The sequence below is a fragment of the Humulus lupulus genome, chromosome 7, assembly GCF_963169125.1.
Source record: "Humulus lupulus chromosome 7, drHumLupu1.1, whole genome shotgun sequence".
NCBI classification, from domain to species: Eukaryota; Viridiplantae; Streptophyta; class Magnoliopsida; order Rosales; family Cannabaceae; genus Humulus; species Humulus lupulus.
In genome coordinates, this window is record NC_084799.1 from 189867941 (window position 1) to 189892784 (window position 24844).

General features: G+C 41.1%; 1 protein-coding gene across 1 annotated transcript in view; it reads left to right on the plus strand.

Annotated features, from left to right (window-relative positions):
* LOC133788961 (KH domain-containing protein HEN4) overlaps positions 1-4381 on the plus strand; it is a 47571-nt gene extending 43190 nt beyond the window's left edge. The window contains exon 9 of the transcript XR_009873430.1: positions 3721-4381. The gene's annotated coding sequence lies outside the window, so the exon portion shown is untranslated. The remainder of the gene's footprint in view (positions 1-3720) is intronic.
* Positions 4382-24844: the final 20463 nt, after the last annotated feature.

The window sequence follows — 24844 nt, forward strand, 5'->3', positions numbered from 1 at the left end:
TTAAATGACTTGGCTAGCAAGTCCGGCACTTTATAAACACACAGTGTAACGGTCTTGGCTATCCAGGGTGTTACAGAGAAAATATATGATCATCGAAATGAGAAAAATCATTTATATCATGACAAATGTGGTGAGAGGCACCACTGTCAATAATCCATATTGTAGAGTTAAAGGGATAGAGTTTACCAGAGAAATTTGAGAGAGCTGGTTCAGAATTGGTACTGCTCTTGTGTAATTGTTGACTCAACATGGAAATTAGTTGTTGACATTGAGCATTGGTAAGACTAGTAGGGTTAGGTGTTGAAGTTGATGTAGTAACATTCTGAGATGTTGAAGCATCAGCATGACCAGATCTAGTGGTGTGATGTGCGGAAGCATGAGTTTTGTCTTATTGATTTTTCTTGTCTCCATAGCCGGTGGGAAACCATGAATAAAGTAACACTTATCAACATAATACCCTGGTTTCTTAAAATTAGTACATGTTGGTCGAGGTTTCTTATATTTTGGATTCAAATTGTTGGTAGGAGTGGTGGCAGCCAACAGATTTGGAGTTTGAGAAGAACCCAATTTCCTTTGGTGTTCTTCCTGAATTATCATAGAAAAAACTTTGGACAATGACGGAAAATGATCAATTAATAAAACTTGTGCACGAACTGAATGAAAAGATTCATTTAGACCAATTAAAAATTGGAGAAGTTGTTCTTGATTGTGAAAATCAAGATTGCTTAGAGAGGCAACACAAGTACAAGGAGTTCTTGGCCTCAATTTATTGATTTCATCCCAAATGGATTTGAGCTTGGTGAAGTAACAAGTGTCTAAATCAGCTCCTTGATGCAAAACAATAAAGGTTTGCCTGAGTTCAAACATGCACGGACCATTGCCTTGATCAAAACGATTGTTGAGCTCGGACCACATGGCTGCTGCCGTATCAAGAAACATTATGCTTCTTTTTATTTCAGGGGAAAGAAAGTGCAAGATCCAGGACATCACCATTTGGTTGCATTGGAACCAAGAATTATGATAGGGATCATCAGGAGGGGGCTGAGGAAGAGAACCATTTAAGAAACTAGTTTTGTTTTTGGATCCAATACTGATTCGGAAATCTCTTTGCCATTGTTGAAAAAAAAATTCGGTGAGAGGAGGAGAATATAGAACAAGACTAGGGTGGTCAGAAGAACCAAGGAAGTGTGGGCTTTCATCTTGAGTGTATCGATATGAAGTCAGAGGAAAGAATCGCTTTTCTTGAACAAAAGTACCATGGCCGATAGTGGGGCACAATGGTTGAGTTTGATTGCTGCTGCCGGTAGTAGTTGGTGGTGGAGGATGATTGATGGAGGTCTGACCACGATTACCGGTAGTTTGTCGCGGCGATAAAGGATTGTGAATTGAAGCTTCTGCACCAGTGTTGATGGGAGGTTGATGGAGAGGAAAATGACCTCCATGGTCGACTGGTCTTGGTGGAGATGAAGCTTCATTGATCGGTGAAGAGATATATGGGATTGTGGTTGTCGAGGTTGAACGTGTTCGTGGACGAGCCATGGTCAAAGATGAATGAATGGACCTGACTCTGATACCATATTAGAACTAGAGGTTTTCTTGAAAGAAGTAAAAAGAAAAAGCTTTTGTCTCTTGTGTATTGACCAGTCCGTATGAAAAATAGCAGCTGGTTATATATAACCAGTACAAATGTTGTCGCCTAATACAGCTGGAAACAACTCAACTAAAGTCCAAATAATAAAAAATAAAAATAAACAAAATAAAATACTATATAATTTAATACACCCAATTCATTAGAATACATCTAAAAGCCAAATGATTAGAGTTTTTCTTTCATTAAGTCCAAAAGTCTGAAAACAATATTACCTTTTTTGGTGTAGAAAAGTTCATCTTCTCTTTGTGATCTTCTGGCCTAATACTATAACCTCCTCTGAAATCCATCAACTTCTTACCATCAGTTGTTACATAGAATCGCCTTACTTGATCTGGGAATATCCATACATAAGAGCCCTTAAAGGAATCACCCAATCTTCATAGCCAACTACTGATGCCATATCATGAGTAGAACTTTGTGAATGTTCCAAAGAAAGTTCAGTTTCACTGTCCTCAACAACTGAACTACCACCAAAATTTTGCTTGTCACCATCATTTTGAATTTTGGGCCCAAGCTGATAAGGCATCATTTCAGCAGCTGAAGATGTTGCAAAATTTGATATTGGCAACAAATATAGCATTTGAAGGCATATGAGTGGCACTAGTCTTTTGGAAAACTTCTTATCTCAAATCTCCGAGAAGGAGAACCATTTGTTGATCTACTGCAACTCCCACATAATGCCCCTCCAATGGTTCAGGCTCGGATCCAAATTTTGCAAAAGAAAAGTCCTAATATATATTAATCTTACTAGAATACGCTTCCAATCTCCTTGAACCTCTTCTCTTGGAGAATAACCATGGTTTAATATCAACCTTACAAATACATTGATTCGAAGAGTCATCAATTTCCACATTAAGGCCTTGAGCCATTAAGAATCCACAACTTGAACTCCATTTTCACCGAAACAAGATGGTAAATTTCTCATTTTTCTAATTTTGGCAAATCTCAAATTCATTGTCAAAACTCTTCTCTTCGACAATTTAACGAACAACTAGCATCCAAATTTTGAAACAAAAATATAATGAGAAAAAAGGATAGCAAGAGCTCAAAGGGACTGACTCTCATGGGTTAGATTTTAGCCGAAATCTTAGTATAATTTTGGGAGAAGTCAAAATTTGGGTAGGTTTTAGCATGTGTCAACTTCTCCCTTCTCTCTTTATTATCTATTTTATTTATTTTTCTTCTCCTGTTTAATTAACTTTATTTTATTTATTTATAAAAACAAATTTTAGAATAAGCTTTGAAACTCTACACGTGTATTAAACTTAATGAATTTAACAATTGGTATTAATAGAAAACTACTCCAGTTCATTTAGATAGTTTAGCCATTAAAAAAATGAATGGGTTTTTAACTGTAACGACCCAAATTCGCTAATAAGGCTTAAGGGCCTTGATTAGTGTGTCAGGAGGGCATAATGAGAATTATGTGTGACTTTAATGAGTAAAATGCATGACTATGATTTAAAGCATATTATATGACTATTTGAATATTCGAGATGCATGACTATGTGTATTAGTATGCATGTAGGCCCTGATTAGGTTAGAAGGACATAATCGTAATTTTGGCCATTATGGGCATAACTGTATTTATATATGTGATGATTGTTGAGACCACATTATTATGTGGATATATTTGTGATCTGTGACTCGAGATGATCCTAGTGAGCAGAATAGCGAAAAAGTCAAGGCGGTGATTTATACCCGGCTCGGGGCGAGCCTGGGGGTATGAATGAGAATTTAGTGAGTATATTGGGGTCTATTTTGATATCGAGGAATATTACTGGTGATTAATTAGGTATTGGGAAGTAAGCGGAAAATATTAGAGACACTCGAGGAATTAGCGGGAATTGGGTAAAATGACTAAAATGCCTGATAACTCTATGGTATAGAGTTATTTTTATTAACTTTAAACTTGATTTTTTGTGAAAAAGAGTAATGAATGTGATGTTGTTTGTAAGTTTGATTAGTTTTTATCTTTCTTTTCTAGTTAGTGTACTAATTTAGGAGTCTTTTAAGTTGTTAGTGTTAAATGTAATTAATTAATTAATTCTGTTTGTTTTGTTGTTTAGGAAAGGAATTTTTGAATTGCCAAGGGAAAGAAAGGAATTCGAGGCCAAAGTGAACACTAAAGCTGGAAATGCTTCTGATTTGCTGGAGAACAAAATGCTATAGCATTTCTGGGTACTGGGAAATGACGTGGACAAAATACCAGCAGGAATTTCTTCATCTAATTCAGCGCCTATGTGGCAGTCATTTAAAATTATGTCAGCTGGCTGATGTGGATTGGACTAGTGGGCCAAAGAGAAGAAAGTGGGCTTTCTAATTAGGGTAAATGAAATTGTACCCTGGAGATATAGAAAGAAAGGAAGTACCAGCCACCAACATCATTCAATAGTGAACATGTGTGTTGCTGCCATGAGAGGAGAAAATAGTTGCAGAAAAGGATAGTACTGAAAAACCAAGTATTCAAAAGAGGAAACCATCGAGAAAAGAAGGAGGAGGCCGAAGCTTCATTTAGTCCACCTTCTATTCGTCTTCTTCTATTTTCTTCCCTTCTTTTTAAACTTGGATTTTGATAATTTTGTAAAGACAAAGTAGTTTCCATGGGAGAACAGATTTTATTTTATATTTTATTTTCTGTTTTGAACATGAGCTAAGCTCCTTTGAGACTTGGATGGCTATGAACCCCTATGCTTGTGATTAATTAATGTGAATGCATGAGTTTAGCAATTTTGCCTTTGTTCATTCAAGTGAGCTTACTGTTATTTAATTGTTATTAATTGGCCATGAGTAACAATTTGCTAAGCTAGATTTGGTTTTGGAAAGGCTAAATCTAGTGGATATAACTTGGATGATGCAAGAGAATTTCCATGTTTAGGTTGTTCTTAGTAAGTAAGATAGGAATATTTTACTACCTTGCATAACTTGAGAATTGGTGTTTAATTGATGTTCTGCAACCTGATTAAATATAGGAATATATTAAATTAAGTAGTAGAACATAATCAGTGAGTTTTGGAAAAATCTCACGAGCAATTCTAGAATTCTGTTAACTCTGTGCAGCTTTGCTGAACGAAATGCTATAACAACTGGGCAGATAAAACATAGGGGGGGATTTAGCTATTCAAGTCTATCATTCCATAGACACTTTTTCTTGCAATTAATTTTCCAGTAATTGTAGTCACATTTTAAGCAAGTTTTATTTACAGTCATTTAATTTTAGATTCATTATTCAATCATTCCCATATTTGTCTTTATTTCAAGTTGTTAATTAGTTGGTTTTACATTTACTTTAATTTGCAATCCCTGTGGAGACGATACTTGATTTATCATTATATTACTTGTTGACGATTGCGTGCACTTGCGTAGACTAATTTTCACAACAATGCCCCTAAGTGGAGAGTTTAGAATTAATAGGGAGGGCATTTTGGTCAATTGGCTTCTCAGAGATAAGTATGTTAAGGCTTTATACTTAGTGGGAATTGTAGAAAAAGGGTAGAAGGCTGTAGAAAGAAAGAAAAGAAGGAAAAAGAAGAAAAAGAAAAGGGAGAAAATAGAGTTGTTTTCCTAGGAGTCGGTTGGTGATCTCCTTCATCATTTCTAGGTGTTTTCTTGGAGCAAAACTCAGAGGGGAGTTGGGTTAGGCTGAGCAACATAAATCCTGAGCTAGGCTTGAAGAGTTAGAAGGGCTAGCAAGAACACACCATCACTTGAGGTAAAACTTTGTAGTTCCTTCAGTTCTGGTTTTGGTTTTTAGCTAAGATATCTAAGCTGTGTTGATGGGGAATTCTAGGGAAGTTAGAGCCAAGGGTTGAGAAAGAGCAAGCCAAGGAGGTCTAGAGGCAACTTGAGGTCGAAGTTCCATCAAAGGTATAAATTCTGAGCTTTTAACTTTGATGTTTTGACTGGTTTCTGCTAAGTTTTGAAGTCTAGAAGTGGCTATGGTGAATTTTGAGATTAGGGATGCATGTGCTTGGGTTTTGAGTATTTGGGATGCTTGGAATAAGTGGAGTGTGTTAATAAGCTTGTTTTTGAGTTTGGTGAAGGTTTGGAGAAGTTTTGGTTAAGTTTGGCTCGGGGAAATCGCAGGAAGGAAAATTGGGAGGTTGGCTGTCTGTGACTAGCGCTAGCCTTTGGGCGCTGTAGCACTAGGCCATGCTTTCTGGGGGATTTTGGTTCTGCTTGTAGAGTTGTAGCGCCCTCCTAAGAGCCCTGTAGCGCTGCCCTGTTTCCAAAAAGGGATTTTAGGGTTGTTTTCAAGGGTTTTTGACCAAGGGTTCGGGGTTCGATTCCACCACCTGGTTTGGTGGAACTAGGACTTCCCGGGGGCTCGGGATTGGTCCCAAGACTAGGTTTTGGACTTGAGGTTTGGTGATGACTTTGACCTATGGTTGTGTTTAGGTGAGCGCTAGGGCTCGAGAGGGATCGTGCTCAAGGAGTCAAGTGATCAAAGCTAGCGAATTGAAAGGTAAGAAAACTACACCCAGTTATATGTTTGAGATGGGACTAAGTGCTCCCGATATTTGTATTATGTCAATGATGGTATTATGCCATGGGACATGTGATAGCGGCCTAAGGGCGCCGTACACAATATTTGCGCACAGGACGCAGCTTGGCCACTAGTAGCCGAGGACAGCTTAATATTCACTGAGCTCGGTTTAAGCGGGTCGGAGTCAGTGGAATAACGGAGGGAGCGACCCGAGGGCGCTAGCCCTAGTTATCATTTGTGAATTGGTATATGATATGAATTGATATGTTTAGTATGTTGAATACTTGGTTATTCTGAATATTTATATGGTTGAGTACATGTTTATGCAATATGAAATGTTGGATTGTCTGTTGAATGCTTATGCTCTATTATTGTGTTTTCTTGTTGGGCCTTGGCTCACGGGTGCTACATGGTGCAGGTAAAGGCAAAGGCAAGTTAGACCAGATCTGAGGTGGAGAGCTGCGGGGCTGAATGTACATAGTCAGTTGTTCGATCGCCATGGTCGAGGAGTGGATCAGGACATGATTGCCTAATTGTCTGTTTTGCCTTAATATGGCTAATACTGTATTTAGTCCTTAAATATTTTGTAAACAGTTTCAATCTTAATATTTTTGGGATCCCGTGTAAACAGGAGATGTTTCTTTATAGTTTCAGAACACGTTTTTAATTTAAATGACTTGATTAACAAGTCTAGCACTTTATAAACACACAGTGTAACGGTCTTGGCTATCCAGGTGGTTACAGTAACCCCAAATTCCTAGTCTTTCCTCTAAGCACGTGTGCAAGACAACCCCATATACTGAAATGGCGTAAACTAGGTTTAGTACCATTCCATAATTTTAATGGTGTTTTCTTAATAGACCTAGATGGAACAATATTGAGTATGTATAGAGCACATTTTATTGCATAACCCCAGAATGTAAAAGGCAATGATGAGTAATTCATCATCGGCCTAACAATATCTAATAAGGTTTTGTTCCATCTTTTTGAAACACCATTTTGTTGTGGCATTCCAGGTTCAGTAAGTTGGGATTGAATTCCATGCTCATGCAAATTGTGACAGTCAGAATCCCGTGATCCATAAGGGGAAAGACCGGGTAAATCTGTGCAATCCCACAACACCTGGGGAAGGTCAAGTGTGATGATTCTAAGACTGTGTAGGTATGGAACTACACAGTTGAAGAGGGCTTAAATGGATTGATGAGTACTGCCTACATCAACAAGATGCATCTTCTTTTCGGTAGCCTATCACTTAAGAACTCCAAAGTTAAGCGTGCTTGACCTGGAGTAATCTCAAGATGGGTGACCTCCTGGGAAGTTTTCCCAGGAAGCGAGCGAGTGAGGACAAAGCACGCTGGAAAGACTCGTGTTGGTTTGTAGGGTCAGTTGTCATTCCAGGAAGCAGCCATAGTGACGTGGGGCGTTACACAAATGGTCCTCAAATTCATAATCTAAGTACTCTCGATCTGATCGAAGTACTTTTATTGATTTACCTAATTGCTTTTCAGCTTCTGCTTGGAATTCTTTAAACTTATCATAGGTTTCAGATTTCCTTTGCATTAAGTACAAGTAACCATATCTTGAATAATCGTCAATGAAAGTGACGAAATATTCATAACCTCCTCTAGCTTGGACATTTAGTGGACAACAAACGTCTGTATGTACAAGTTTAAGTGTAACTGTAGCTCTTGAACCTATAGTAGAGAAAGGTCTTTTGGTCATTTTTCCTTCTATGCAAGATTCACATACTGTAATGCCCCAAATTTCCTAATAAGGTTTATGACCTTGATTAGGAGGCCGGGAGGGCCATAATTGATTTATTATAGTATTTAATGATTATATGCATGTTTACGTGAATTATATTATTATATGATGGTGAATGCATGCATATGGGTTCATGTGTTAATTATGAGGGTAATTTGGCCACTGTGGGCGTAATTGTATATTTTGGGTGCATGGTTGAGATTAATTAATATAGCCACATTATAGGGCGGATTGGTTCGAGCTTTTCCGCATGAGACGATCATGAGATGTAAGTGTTCGGTCTAGTCATAACGGGTTTAAGTTCGAGGCTCGGGGTGAGTCTCGGGGTGATATTAATGATTATAGCGTTACCAGGGATTTTAGGGTAATGGGATATGAATTATTGGTGTTTGAGGATATTGAGATTAGCGGGAATTGGGAAGCATTAATTATAATTAACGGGATAAGCGGGAAGTACCAATTTTACCATTGAAATGGTTTTAGAGGCTTTTGATGGATTAAGGGTATTTTGGTCATTTAGGGTTTTGGATATATATGACATGAAGGCTGTAGAAAATACAGAAATAAAACAGAGCCTATCTTCATCTTTCTCCCTTTCTTCCCGTACAAGTTCTCCTTCACCCTTTTCTTTAAGTTTTGAGAGCCTATCTTGAGGAAGCAAGCTAGGGAGTCAAGCTTGGGGAGGTTTAGCTTGAGTTCAGCCATTGGGAAGGATTCAAATCGTGTTTGAGGTAAGTTTCAACCATTAGTTTCTGGTTCATACTCTGTTTTGAGTTTTAGTTTTTAACTTGTGAATCATGTTTGAGGTAAGTTTCAACCATTAACTTACCTAGCAGCCACTCTCCCTCTTGAATAATGTGATGTTCACTCATTGGTTTGAAAGTTTTACGCTCAGTGTGATTATAATGATGATCATTTGATAATGTTTATGTAGAGTGTTATGTTTTCTTGCTGGGCTTCGGCTCACGGGTGCTATGTGGTGCAGGTAAAGGCAAGAGGAAGCTGGATCATCCTTGAGTTGAAGAGCTTAGGTGATGATGTGTACATATGCAGCTGCTCGTCCGCCACGGCCGAGGTTTAAAGTGGAACTAGGGTTGAACCCTGTTTTGCCGCTTAGAACGGCCTGTTGTAAATATTTTCTGTGATAAACTCTGAAATTATATTTTCGGGATCCCAATATATATATTAAACGTTCTAGTGAAACGTTACATCTTAACCAAAATGTTTAATCCCTAAACCGCTAATCATACTTAGTTCACGATTTTGGCCAAATGACTCGATTAGCGGGCTTAGCACTGTTTACAAGGCACACCGTAATGGTCCCTGGAGTTTGGGGAGTTACACATACTGGGAATGAACCAATAGATAGTTCTCTTAAAGGTCCATCATTTTTTATTCTGTCTAGACCAATATGTCCAAATCTCAAATGCAATAAATATGTTTCACTATCGGAATCTGTCTTTTGTCTTTTAACAGATCTAGGATTTGCAGTTTTAAATAATTCAGAATTATAAACATGCTCGACGTTGGGCTCTAGCTTGTAAAGTCCACCTTTAGACTTTGCAGAACAAATGTCAAAACCATATTTCAAAATAACAATCGAATTATTATTAAAAGAAACATTAAAACATTGCTCATGCAATTTTGATAAGGAAATTGAATATCTAGTAAATCCAAGAATACAATAAACATTGTCAAACATAATGAATTTATTATTATCAAAATCCAGGTGATGGACCCAAAACGGGTATGTTTTAAATATTTATAACTCGCAAGCGCACAATATTCGTGTAAGCATGAGATCAAACCCAAATGAGTTGTCTAAAATAAAAAAGAAAACTATTTTAAATCAAAATTAATAAATTATAACCTAGCTCCAAAGATTGATGAGATTTTTGTATAATGAAAATAAAATAAAAGATAATAATAAAAAAATTAAAGACAATATATACTTAAATTAATAATTGTAAACAAGATGGTAGAAGAAATATTATTAAGATAATAGAATTCACAAAATATAATTTCAATAATATTTATAAGCACATTGATTCTCAAGTTTTAGTGATAGTTAAAATAAATCAAACTATAATTTTCTAAATAGATTTCTAATTTTGAACACAAATTACTTCTAAAAAGATAGGAGTTTTCTTCACTTTTCAAAAAGTATAATTTCAAAGTATTTAATGTGAATCAACCTAATGAAACAACAAAAAATAAAATAATATTATTTATAAGGCAAAACATAATATTTTTGTTCTAAGTATTGGATGTATACAATTTAATGACACATATTACACAAAGAATATTATATTTTTGTACTAATGAAGAACTAAGTGTAAATATGTTCTAACAATCTAAAATACAAGATATTTAAGATGAAAGAAAATATGTGAAGAAGAAAATCCATAAACTTTATTGCACAAAATGAGAAATCAACACACGACATAAATACTATCTAGTTACATATTGTTTTATCATCACCTTAATAATCTTAAAAAGATTAGAAACTCATAACTAGAATAGAAATTACAAACATAAATAGGAAAATTTAGAGGAGAAACCCCCAATTTTTTCCTCTAAAATCTCATAGAAAAAATGACCAAAAAGAAGAAAAAGATGAAGAGAATAGAGAGGTCTTGAAAGTCTTGTAGTGTAACCCCCCCCCCCCCCCCCCCCCTCTCTAAAATAAGCACCCTAATGATCTTGAAAATTCCCTATTTATAGCCAAAATAAGAGTATTAAAATAATCAATTTAAATTATTTAAGTTGATTAAATTAATAATAATATGGAAAATATGGGTAAATTTTACGGTGTAATGATGATTTTGGGGTAAAATGTGTAGAAAAGTTTGGGTAAAAAAAATTGTATTTTTGGACAAAGGGGACAAGGGGACAATGTGCTTTTGTTGGGCTCAAAAAGGGAAAAAGTTTGGGTTTTGGTGGCTGGTGTGTTGGGCTAGAGGCAGGCCAGGCGTGGTGTACTTGGCTGGGAAGGGTGCGGATTGGAGCAGCTGTAGGAGCTTCAGGTGGCACGGGCTGGTGGAGATTGAAGCAGTTGGCGGACCTGATGGCATTGGGCCTGGGCTGCTGGTGTCTTCGGTGGACAGTGAGCAGGATGAGCTGGGCGTGGCAGGTTCGGCCCAGGCGAGTGGAGGAAGAAGGCAGGCCCACAGTTGGGCAAAGGCAGCTTCGGCTGGCAGGTGGGCCAGGGAGCTTAGGCTGGAGTGGTACATGGGCTGGTTGGTGAGCTTTTGCTTGCTTATGGCATTTTAAAAATGTCATTTTTCCTTTCTTTCTTTAGCTTTTTATCCTTTTTCCAAACACAAACATACCGCAAGTTCCCTAACAAAATAAACATAAACAAAATCATAATAAAATATTTTCACTATAAAATAAATTAAGTTAATTCTTTGAAAATATTAACTATAACTTAATTTATATTTAACATTTAAGCTCAATAATACAACATTTTTTTACCTCAAATTAAACAACAATAATTCAAATAATTAACTACAATATTTTACAACAAAATAACTATAAACCCAATAAAACACACAAAAATATATAAAATCAAAATAAACCCAATAAATTCAAAATTACTTAAAAACTTAATAAATCAATTAAAAACTCAAGAATTAAGCAACAATTAGCACATAAAAAGTGGTAAAATAACTATATTTTGTAGAGTTATCACCAGGCGAGCTTTTCTAACTTTAGCTGCCGAGATCTCCTGACCACTTCCAACTCTCATGGTCACTTCTCCATGAGCCAGCTTCCTTGAAGTACTAATAGTCAACGAAGAAAAACAAACATGGTTAGTGGCTTTAGAATCAACTATCCAGGATGATAAATCACTTTCCACTAAGCAAGAATCTAAAACAAGTAAATCAAATTTACCCTTCTTTTTGTCTTTCAGTTCAGCCATGTACTTAGAACAATTCCTTTTCCAATGACCATCAACTCCCCAATGAAAGCATGCTCCCTTCGGTGCCTTCTTTTTTGAGTTCTTTACAGAATTATTCTTCTTGGAAGACTTGTTGGTCTTTTCTAGTTGTTTTTCCTTTTTCTTGTCTCTTCCTTGGCCACCCTTCCTCTTCCTTGAATTATTGTTTGAAGTGGAAGGCTTGGTTTCAGCAACATTTGCCTCCTCAACCTTAGTGAAACTTTTTTTAGAGATTCAAAAGTTTGCAACTCATCAGCAGTTAGGTCATATTATACTCCAACTTGTTCATAACATAGTTGGTAGTGAATGCCGCAAAAGCTGATGTGAGAGATTCAAGTATCACACTTTCTTAAGTTCTCTCATCAATGGTTGCACTATGGATTTCTGCATCATGCAATATGTTGATCATGTCAATGACATGTTCTCTAACAGAAACATTTTTCTTCATTTTCATATTCATGAAGCTTCTAGTAGCATCATGTATGCACTTATCAGATTGCTGGCCAAACATGCCTTGTATAGATTCCCAAATCTCATAGGTTGTTTCAATGGTTTCAAACTTCTTTCTGAGCACATCGCTCATACTAGCAAGCATATAACATTTGGCCTTATTGCTAGATAAGATCCAATTGTCATATTTCTCTCTTGCAGTTTTGGCAGCAGTGAGAGCGGGAACTTCAGGACATTCCTCATTAAGAACAAACATGTGGTTTTCACATATCAAAACAGTGTTCATGTTTGATTTCCATTTCATGTAGTTATCACCATTCAATTTCTCATTAGCAAGTAAAGTCGTTACAGGGTTTGGATTGGACATATTGCTGAAAATTAAATAAATAAAATATAATGAATTAATGCCTATAATAAATATCAATTTATATTTGGAATAGTAAATATGATTCATGAATGCAACATATAAAATTACACATAAAAATTAATTACTAATCCACGATAGATTAATTTGAAAATTAATGGACCGTCTTAGGGTAGGTCAAACTAATCACAAATTAACCTTGAAACAAGATCTCAACTCCATAAGTGAAAACTTAAAAACTCATTTTTCTCTTTTGACTTATGAATTACCACTAGTTTGGTCAAGATGTACTAGTCATGCTCAAAAGCCTAGATACATCTTTATAGTGCAACCCATTATTTTCGATTGATGACTTAACTCAAGAGTCTGCCTTAGGGTCAGTCAAACTTAAAATACATCACTATTCTAATTCTCATAAGAGATGTCAACCATGAGATAAAATAAACATATTCGGAAGTCTTTCCTTAGGGAGGCCGCAAACGGAGGCAACATGAGGCATTTCCTATGCCTCTCGGTGTTCAACCAATAATGGAGACCATGAGACTTATTATCATAATTCCCTCTCCCACTCACTATTTTAAAATTGTGTTTTTCTCAAAATCATTATTTTTTTAATTAGGTTGTAAAACTAATTAATTAATTTTACAAAATGATATTCCAATAAATACTAATCCAATTATGCAAAATAAATAATCGTGTCCTAGATTTTATTTTGCCTTTTTGTTATCCAAAAAACAGGCATTGATGACGTGGCAAGTGATCCCTGGACACGTGGCTGACATCTGGAGGAACCCTGCTAGTGTATCGACCAGAAGATACATCATAGGCAGTAGACGACCCACTCTTTCCTGCGACCAGTCTGATCGATGGTTCTGCATACAGCATGATGTTCCAATCAAGATCTTTGTAAATCTCGAAATTAACTCACACAATCTCCTGAATATCCAATTATTCAGGAGAGAATATCTGTAACAATCTCGTGTAAACCCCCTTGAGCCTATAAATAGAGAAAGATAGCTCAAGGAAGGGACTTTTGGCTTTTGAATTATTGGAGACTAGAGTAATTCTACTTGAAATATTGTATTGTTCTTCAGAGGTTAGTGAAACTCATTGGACCCTAGTTCTTTGATCACTCCTTTGATTCTCATATCAATAACAATCTAAGTGGACGTAGGTCATTACCAAATCCTGGGGCTGAACCACTATAAAATATTGTGTTCTTATTACTTTTGTCATTCGATTCTTTTCAACGCATTTATTCACATCAAGCATATTCTGACTCCGTGTCAGTTGACCAAATTCTGGGTCAACATTCTGGTGCTTTCATTGAGAGCTTGATTTATCATTGTTGAGAAAATCAATGGCGAAAACTGCAAGGAAAACTGGACAGGCGGCCGCCGCTGCACCATCAAACCCACCTCCTCCTCCCCCTGCAAGCGTGGCTGAGGATGAACCACATCTGGACTTTGAGGAGGAAGAAATGGATGACGCAACGCTGAAGAGTACCCTGAGGGCGTTGTAGGAAGAGCTGGCTAATCTGAGGGCCAGTCAAGAGACTGCTGCCGAAGTTATGGCGCGGTAGCAGCAGGAGATTGAACGGTAGCGTGCAGAGTTAAGTGAGAGGCAGGCGGAGATGCACCGTCACCAGAGTGAAGCCATGGCGGCCCTCAAAGCAGCCTTACAATTGGCAAGGAATCAGGCTACACCTGCCTCGCAGCCTGAACACCCAACAAATGGGCCACCCCAAAGAGGTCCTAATCCTAGCCCACCAATCCAGCCCTCGAGTCCACAAAGGCCCGAGCAGCCTCAGGTGCCCCATGACGATGTCCCGCTGGACCCTGAGGCATAGCCTCCATCCTAGGCTAGTCGCGGCAATCCCCCGCAACAGAGGCAGAATATGACCGAGCATCAACCTCGCAGTCCTAGACGCCATAGGGTCGATGAGCCAAACCTACCGAACAGAGGTCAGTATCCTCCTGGTAACAGGAGGAACTCAGAGTTAGGCTCTGCGGTCCGGGGTCCCCCACGGCATGATAATGCACGGGGACACAACGACCAGCGCAGGCCACCCTCTAACGCTCGGGACGTTTCAGCCAGGGATGAAAATCGAGGGAACAGTCGATCCCACCATAGCCAATTGAGGTTCAGAGATGGCCATGGTTATAATGAGGCCGACTCAGGCAAGGGAAATGCTGGTCGGAGGAATGAAGAAAGAGGTAGAGGCGGGAGCCAGGCGGTGCAACAACTGGTCGGGGGGAAGGACATCTTACATCGACCACGATAGGAGGAAAGGCACTCCTTTCGTCCAGAGGATAGCTATGGCAGAGACTCTTAGCAAGTTTAAAATGCCTACGCTACCGAATTTTGATGGGTACGGAGACCCAGTATCTCATGTCAATAAGTTTGAGATACAAATGGACATTCAGAAAATGTCCGAAGACGCTTGGTGCAGGATCTTCCCTGCAACACTTTCTGAGGCCGCGCAGGAGTGGTTTTTTAAGTTCCCTCCTGCAAGCATAGTTTCCTAGGAAATGTTCGTAAGGGAATTCTACGGACAGTTCTATGCAGGTCGTGTGCATCTGACCGAAGCAAACTAACTGGTTGAAATTCGCCAGTAGGATGGGGAGTCGCTGAAGGATTACATCCAGCGTTTTATGCGAGCAGTAACCGGAGCAAAAACAGTGGGGGACGAAGGCAAAATGATGGCCATAACCGCAGGAGTTAAGCATCCCCCCCCCCCCCCCCCCTTTGGAAGAGCCTCCGCAAGGAAGGAGTTAGAACTACCCAAGAATTCTTGGACCGGGATGATCATTACATCAAGCTCGAAGAAACAATTGCCGATGATGGAAAGCCCTCAGGCAAGGATAAGAAAGCAGCCGAGCCCGCCAAAGCCGCCAATGGGTCCAAACCTAACGGCAACGGCAAAGGCAACGAGAATGGCAACGGCAATGGCAAGAATGGTGGAAAACGGCCGCACAATGAGCCTTCCACCTCCGACAATAAACGAGCTAAGGGTAACTGTTATGAACCTCGGTTCACTAACTACACTGCCCTCGTTGAGTCTCGGGGAGAGGTTTATCAGGCCACAAGTTCTAGTGTGCCTTATAAAAAACCTGGCCCCATTCGAAAGGATATTTCGAAGAGAGACACCACCAAGTTCTGTTGTTATCATAACGACTACGAACATGACACCAACGAATACAACCAGATGAAAGACGAAATCGAGTTCCTTATTAGACAAGGACACTTGAGAAGATACGTACGAGCCTCGGGAAATTCCCAACGAGAAGCTCCAGGTAGCAACGAGCAGGCGCCCACACGCCAACGCTCGCCACCCTTACAGCCTGCCCCCGTGACTGGCACATTATTGACCATTTGTGGAGGCCCGCACCTCGCGAGAAATAGCGGAAAGGCCAAGGAACGATATGCTCGGACCCTGCGCCACGACCAGCACATCGAGATGATGACTGTGGAGGACCGCGCGCCAAAAAAGGCTTGATCAGAAGAGGGCGAAATAACCTTCTCTGATGGTGATGCCCAACACGTCTGATTCCCACATTCCGATCCGCTAGTCGTAGATATCCAGATGGCTAACATGATGGTAAAGAGAGTGATGGTCGATATAGGAAGTTCGGTGAATATCCTGTATAAGTCTTCGCTGGAACGCATGAAGTTGTTCGTTAAGGACCTGGAGCCCTGCAACCAAACGATATACGACTTCTCTAGAGAGGGACTCGCCCCTGTTGGATTGATCAGACTACCAGTGACGACAGGTACAGCGCTTGCTACCAGGACATTACTCGCCACTTTTGTAGTGGTCGATTGTCCTTCAGTGTACAATGTCATCATTGGAAGGCCTATACTAGTTGATCTACGGGCCGTCATCTCTATGCGGCACTTAGCCATGAAGAACCTGACAGACGCAGGGGTAGGGCGCATGTTGGGGAACCAGAGGGAAGCCAGAGAGTGCTACAATGCCTCAATCACAAAGGCGAAAAATGGAACACCGAAGAGAACTACCTCGGATATGTTGCAAATAGGAGTTGATACACAAGCCCAATCCGGTGATGAAGTCACCAAATAGCGTGTTGCCCAAAGTGAGGATAGAGACTTAGATCCTCGCTTTGGGGATTTTGAAGAGAACGTTGGACCTGTCGAGGACTTGGAAGAGGTCCAACTCGACGAAAAAGTCCCGACCAGAGTTGTGAAGGTCGGGAAAAACCTAGAGCCCACCACGAAGCACGCACTGGTGAAATTTTTGCGAAAGAACCAGGAGGTTTTTGCCTAGTCGCACAAAGACATGGCTGGGATAGACCCTGCAGTTATCAGCCATGTCCTGAAAATAGACAAGATTTTTCCACCCGTGCAACAGAAGAGAAGGCTGCTCGATAGGGATAGATCGAGAGCCTTAAAGGAAGAAGTTGAAAGATTAAAGGAGAATGGGTTCATCAGGGTGGCATTTAATCCATCATGGGTCTCCAATCCAGTGCTGGTTCCCAAGCCTAATGCCAAATGGCGAACCTGCGTGGATTTTACAGACCTCAATAAAGCCTGCCCAAAGGACTGCTTCCCACTCCCAAGAATCGACCAGCTGGTCGATGCTACTACAGGACACGAGATCCTCTCGTTCATGGATGCATATTCGGGCTACAACCAGATCAGCATGCATCCCCCTGATGAGGATCACACCAGCTTTCGGACCGATACGGGCTTATACTGTTATAAAGTAATGCCCTTCGGACTGAAAAACGCAGGTGCGACTTACCAACGGCTAGTCAACCACATGTTTAAGGAGCTTATCGGAGTAAACATGGAGGTATACGTGGACGACATGCTGGTAAAGTCTAAAAAGGCAGAAGGACATGTGAAGGATTTACAAGAGTGCTTCGATGTATTGAACAAATACCGGATGAAGTTAAATCCCCTCAAATGTTCCTTCGGAGTTGGATCAGGGAAGTTTGTGGGGTTCATTGTAAATTCAAGAGGAATCGAGGCTAACCCCAACAAGATAAAAGCCCTGATCGACATGAAATCGCCGGAAAGGATCAAAGATGTACAAAGTTTAACCGGGAGAATCGCAGCCCTAAGTAGATTTATTTCGAAGTCAACAAACAAATGCGTCCCTTTCTTCAATCTACTTAGGGGAAATAAGAAGTTTGAATGGACATGAGACTGCGAGCAAGCTTTTCAGGCCTTGAAAGCTCATATGGCACAGCCTCCCATCTTATCAAAACCGATCGAATGAGAAACTTTGTTTATTTACCTGGCGATTACAGAAGTTGCTGCGAGCGCGGTGCTAGTACGAGAAGAAGAAGGCGTACAGAAAGCGGTCTACTATGTAAGCAAAAGGTTGATCGAGGCAGAACTGAGATATCCGCCCATTGAAAGGTTAGCATATTGCTTAATCCTGGCCTCTAGGAAGTTGCGCCCTTACTTTCAAGCCAATCCTATCACAGTTTAAACTGACCAGCCCCTTCGGCAAGTCCTCCAAAAACCAGAAGCGGCTGGACGATTATTAAAATGGGAAATCGAATTAGGGCAGTTCGATATAACTTATTCACCGCGAGCAGCAGTAAAAGGACAAGTCTTGGCCAATCTTATTGCAGAGTTCACCGAACTCCCAGACAGCGAGCAGTGCAAACAGCCTAGTGCGCCTGAGCCTCAAGAGAAAGCTCCTTCATGGAAGTTATTCATGGATGGGTCGTCCAACGAATCCCACACAGGAGCGGGAGTGATATTGATAACGCCGGAGGGACATCGATTTCACTGCGCTATTAGGTTCGACTTCACTGCGTCAAACAATGAAGCCGAATATGAAGCACTCCTCGCTGGATTGAGAATGGCGAAAGACATGAGCATAAAGATGCTTGATATTTACAGTGATTCATAGCTGGTGGTAAATCAAGTTCTAGGAGAATATCAAGCGCGAGGCTTAAAAATGGTGGCCTACTTGAATAAAACAAAAGACCTGCTAGCCCAATTCGCGGAGTACACCCTCCAGCAAATTCCGCGGGATCAGAATTCAAACGCAAACGCCTTAGCCAAACTCGCGAGCGCGAAAGATGTTGACACTTTGAACATTGTGCCAGTGGAAAGACTGAGTGAGGCAAGCATACAAGCGGTTGAGACCAATATGGAAATTCGAATGGAGGATACATGGATGCCACCTTACTTGGAGACGAACGGTGTGCTACCAACAGATAGAAACAAAGCCAGAACTCTACAAAGGCAGGCCGCTAGGTACATACTGGTCGATGGTGTTATGTACCGAAGAGGGTAATCAATGCCGCTACTCAGATGCGTTACACCAGAAAAAACTAAGGAACTCATGAAAGAGGTTCATGAAGGCTTCTGCGGGGATCACGCTGGGGGGCAGAGTTTGGCAAAGAAAATTCTAAGGCAAGGCTACTTCTGGCCAACCATGAACGAGGATTCGATGGAGTTTGTACGAAGATGCGATAAATGTCAAAGGTTCTCCAAGATTCCACGAGCAGCCCCAAATGAATTGAAACAGATGCAAAGTCCGTGGCCTTTTGCAGTGTGGGGGATAGATTTGATTGGGTCCCTACCCACAGGAAAGGGTGGGGTAAAATACGCAGTCGTGGCAGTTGATTACTTCACCAAATGGGCTGAAGCTGAACCACTCGCTACCATAATGACCAAGAAAGTTCTTGACTTTGTCATCAAGAACATTGTTTGTCGGTATGGTTTGCCACGAAAGATCGTTTCGGACAACGGAACCCAGTTTGACAGCGACTTATTCACCGACTTCTGCGAAAGGCATGTAATTATTAAAAGCTTTTCTTCAGTTGTGCATCCCCAAGCAAACGGGCAGGTCGAAGCCGTGAATAAAACTCTTAAAGATACCCTGAAGAAAAGGCTTGAAGCTGCTAAAGGAGCATGGCCAGAGCAACTGCCTGAAGTCCTCTAGTCGTATAGAATGTCTCACCGAATGGCGACAGGTCATACCCCATTTTCCCTAGCTTACGGATATGAGGCTATGTTACCTGTCGAGTTAGATCCCCCCTCACATCGACGTGTAACATACGACCAAGACCAGAACATCCAACTAATGATGGAGTCCCTAGACTCAATTGACGAGATACGGGAGAAGGCCCAACTCCGAGTTGCTGCGTACCAGCAAAAAGTCGCCCGATACTTTAACTCCAAAGTTAAAGAAAGAAAACTCAACGTCGGTGACTTGGTGCTATGATGAGTTTTCTTAAACACTCGCGACCCCACTGCTGGAGTACTCGGACCTAATTGGGAAGGACCTTACCAGATTGAAGAAGTCCTTCATCCGGGCACCTACAAACTTGCACGCCTAAATAGATATCGTGTTCCACGTTATTGGAATGGAGAACATCTACGCAAGTATTATCAGTGAACAGTCCTTTTTAAAGGACTGGCTTGTATTAAATTTTACTTTTTACAAGTTTTGCAAAGAGGGTTAGCCACGTTGTATGGCTAATCGCTCGTATATGTAAGATTCTATTTTAGAATCACTCGTAAAGACATGTTTAGTCCATTTTTAATACGAGATTGTAAGGGACTGTGCGCAGCCAGTCATTCTTGCCAACCTTTGTAAATTTATATTTACAAGTATTTGTTCATTACGTGTGTTGTTTTGCTGTATTACAAGTATTACTTTTCCACCCGAGCAGAAATGTTCGAACAGGTCATGGTCAAGGCAAATGACCAAGGACCTAAAGCTCCTCGATCACTTGGGGGGCATGTAAGGCACATCGATAGCAAAGCGTACCAGGAGGTATGTAAACACATGAAAAAAATGAGTGAAAGCATGCTAAGGTACTTAGAGTATTTTTCAAAATTTATATTTTGTTAAATCAAGCCAAAGTACTATGCTAAGTTCGGTCATGCGGACAGATGTTATAGTAGATGAAAATATTATAACATTATAAAGCAATCTTTTACACCGCAAGCATCACTGCTTGGATGTAACTGTTCACATAAAAGGAAAAGTTTGCTGCCCATGCAGCAAATTCAAAAAAGATATTGTCTTTACATCACGACCCGTGGGTCGTGTAATCAAAAGAAAGAAAAAATAATAATAAAAGCTCAAGAGACGTTGGGAGCAGGAGGGTCTTTATCAGCATTCTGATTGGTCGCATCCTCAACAACTCCTTCTTCCTCTGCACCAGCGATGCTTGGGGAAGCAGGGATCCTTTCTCTTGCCTCCTCTTCAGCCAGTTGAGCAGTGCAGTGGGCCAGCTCAGCATTCCTAACATCTTCTGAAAGATAACCGAAGTTGGCGCCCTGATTGTTTTTCCAGAAGTTGTAAAAACACCGAAGCGTCGCATTCTTGTACCTTTCCAGATCTTTGGCATTGGAAAGCTTCAGCTGCTCTACTTGGCTCTCAAGAGTAGTGATGACCTCGTCCTTGGATTTGAGCTCCTCACCCAGTCTCTTGCATTCTCGATATTGGACTCGGCTAGACTCCTGATACTCCTCCTTCTGCTTCCTTATAGCTGCCTTCGAAGCTTTAGCCTCTGATAGCTTTGTCACCGCAGCATCCCTCTGTTGAACGACCGCCTCCAACTCCTTCGAATGCCTAGCCTCTGCAGCTGAAAGGTCCTCGGCTGCTTTCACCTGGAACCTCTCGACAGCCTTCGCCCGAGCCTGGTCGATGGTAGCTTGGGCACGGGTGCGGGCGGCAGTTGCAGTCAGCAAAGCCTGTGGACAAAGGATAAAATTAGAACCTGTTGCAAAGAATAAAAGACTAAGGCCAAAGAGATAAGAAGCGCTTACGCTGGCCATTTCATTTAGGGCCCTGTTCAGAATTTGATCGACCCCCATAGTCTCTTCCTCAGCCATCGCCTCCTTGCAACGGTCGTACCTCACGATGTGTGCAAGGCGGTCCTTGGTCGCTCGCAGAGCACGGTTCGAGAGTTTGGCCCCGAGGGCTTCGTCCCGCTGAGTCTGTTCCTTGGCAGCTGCAGGTTGAGGGGTCGTCGTCGCAGGCAGAGTTTCCTTTTCAGCAGGAGCCGAAGGTTGAGCAAAAGTTTGCCCAGTTGGGACGTCCTTGGAAGGATCTTCTGTTCGACCCTTCTTGGCAGGGGGTCCCTGGCTTGATTCGCCATTGTGTCTCCTAGACGACTTCCGCCGAACCAGAGGAACTTCTACTTCCTCCTCAGCCTGGTATAAGTCAAAAACGTTGGGAGTGGCCATATCTGCATACAAGTAAACACATGCAAATGATAAGATAAAGGCAGATAAAAACTCGTGATAAAACAGAAAAGAGGTCACAAAGTTAATACCCGAGCTACAACTACTGGTCGCTACACTATTGACTCTATTAGTCATACACTCACTATCTGGCATGAAGAAGTCTGGCCCTAGATTTGGAGTATATGTAAAGTTGCCCTCCCCATCAAACAAGTGACAGGGAATTGGCAAGCTATTTAAAAGCAAAATTACTGTACCGTTTTCATCGGAGGATTCCACCAAGTCCACAATCGGCTCTTTTGCCTTTTGTTTCCCCTTGCCTTGGGGAGCAGAAGGCCCTTCTGCAGAAGGATTGCCCGTGGGTTCCCTGATTGTAACCCCCGTCGGCCTCCTTCGTGGAGGGGACGCAGGAGGTTGCTGCTCGGGAACCCCCTCGGCAGTGGCATCGGCTACCACGGGTCCTCTTGTTTCATGGCGAGGAGCCAGGAGGCCAGCTAGCCTCAGATTTTCATCAGTGACCAGGGGCTTGATGCTTTTTTCTGCGTCTGTCATCCTGGCCAGTGCATTGTACCTCAACACCATGTCCGGTGTTGGGGTCGGACGTAACCATGGGCCTGAAAGACAAAATGTACTTTAAGAAAAATGAAGGGAAATTTGCTGATGAAAAGTACCAACCAGTGAAAGCAGCACTTACCTCCTCGAGCGAAGGCCAAGTTGTTGCTGGTTATGTCCGGAGTAAGGAAGTACTCCTTGTTGTACTGCCCCACGTTGGATGTGTGTGTGGTGGCACTCAGGAACGTCCGGTTTGTCTCCTGGTGACAAAGATGGAAGAAGCCCGTCCCATACTATTGAGGGTTGGACTTGAGGTCAAAGAGATAATTGACCTCATGGGGGGTAGGTTCTGGCCATTTTTTAAGTTTGTACAGGACATAGAGTGCGGCCAGCATTCTATATCCATTTGGAGTAATCTGGAAGGGGGCGACATCGAAATAATTAGTCACCCCCTGATAAAAAGGATGAAGAGGGAGGATAGCCCCCGCCTCTATGTGGTACCGAGACCAAGCATTGTATACACCTCCGGGGAGGTTAGCCCTTTGGTCTGCAGCAGGAATTTTGAGAGTAACCCTTGTGAGGGGATACTTCCTAAGGTAGTTAGCAAGCATCCTAGGAGTCACTAGGCTGGTCGGGGAGAAATACCACTCGACATCAGGCAGATTCTGATGGCGAGGGCGGGCTCTAGTTTGGATGTTAGGGTCAGGAGCAGGATTTTCTCAGCCACTGGTCGAAGGAACCCTGGCCTGTGAATATGGCTGGGCAGGAGGGTTTGGACTATCGTCAGATTTAGGTCTTTTCTTGCCTAAGGATTTGGAACGAGCCATTTGAGGGGGAGAAGGACAAGGTCTGGAGGAAGATCGTGAAAAAGGAATCTCGTGAATTCAGTCGGCTGGTTGTTCTTTGCCTTCGAGCAGATGGGCAAGAAGATCGTCGTCGATGGGTCGTTCACCTCCCCACAAATCTGGCATCAAAGTCTGCAAACAGAAGAATGGGGAGGTGAGGATAGAGAATTTTTAAGGGCTTTTTAGAATAACGCTGATCGAGTATAAAAGTCGAGCTTTTATACAGCAGCATTCTAACAAAAAGCTAAATCTTTCCACACGAACAGTTTGAGAAACGGATCAAAGGGTGAAAGCAAAAAGTTTTTCAAAAAAGCTTTTTCAACTCCCCTTAGGGCGGGAAAAACCTATTTTTGGACTGGCCTAAAAATCGAATTTTTACTTCGATTTTACGTCCTAAAAGTATGATCCCAACTATTAAACTAACTCGTAACCTTTCTCACCTACAAGACATTCTATTGACAAACATCTCAACCCAAAAGATAAACTCAACAGTCAACATACAGGAGCATGCATTACAAAAATACAAAACGTAAAGATTCGAAGACTTACCAGAAAGAAGATCATGGAGAATGATAAAGAGTCTTCGGAAGTCAAGGAGCTCTCGGGCTGAATCTTGAGAGTGCATAAGAACGGTCTCTGGGAGAAGAAGAAAGCTCTGGTTTTTGGGTTTATGGAATGAGTAATGGCGTGCGTAAAAAGAAAAAAGAGAACTTCGGAGGTGTTATATAAGTTTGTCTACGGCATTAAAAAGGTGTAATCATCAGTTTCCCCTTTTTCGAAGCATGGGGAAGCGAGATAGCCGTCGAATTATTACTGGGGAACCGAAAAGTCATGATTAGACAAGAGTAGGTTGCTTTTTCCAAGAGAACACGAAGGGTTCTGACACGTATGGCGAGGTCACCGAAGGGTTGTTCATTCAAAAGTTTATTTATTGCTCGTAATAAATAAACTTGGGGGTCAAATGTTATCCAAAAAACAGGCATTGATGACGTGGCAAGTGATCCCTGGACACGTGGCTGACATCTGGAGGAACCCTGCTAGTATATTGACCAGAAGATACATCATAGGCAGTAGGCGACCCACTCTTTCCTGCGACCAGTCTGGTCGATGGTTCTGCATACAGCATGATGTTCCAATCAAGATCTTTGTAAATCCCGAAATTAACTCACACAATCTCCTGAATATCCGATTATTCAGGAGAGAATATCTGTAACAATCTTGTGTAAACCCCCTTGAGCCTATAAATAGAGAAAGATAGCTCAAGGAAGGGACTTTTGGCTTTTGAATTATTGGAGACTAGAGTAATTCTACTTGAAATATTGTATTGTTCTTCAGAGGTTAGTGAAACTCATTGGACCCTAGTTCTTTGATCACTCCTTTGATTCTCATATCAATAACAATCTAAGTGGATGTAGGTCATTACCAGATCCTGGGGCCGAACCACTATAAAATATTGTGTTCTTATTACTTTTGTCATTCGATTCTTTTCAACGCATTTATTCACATCAAGCATATTCTGACTCCGTGTCAGTTGACCAAATTCTGGGTCAACACTTTTTAAATAGAATACCATTTTATTTAATAAAACAATTTTATAAAATAA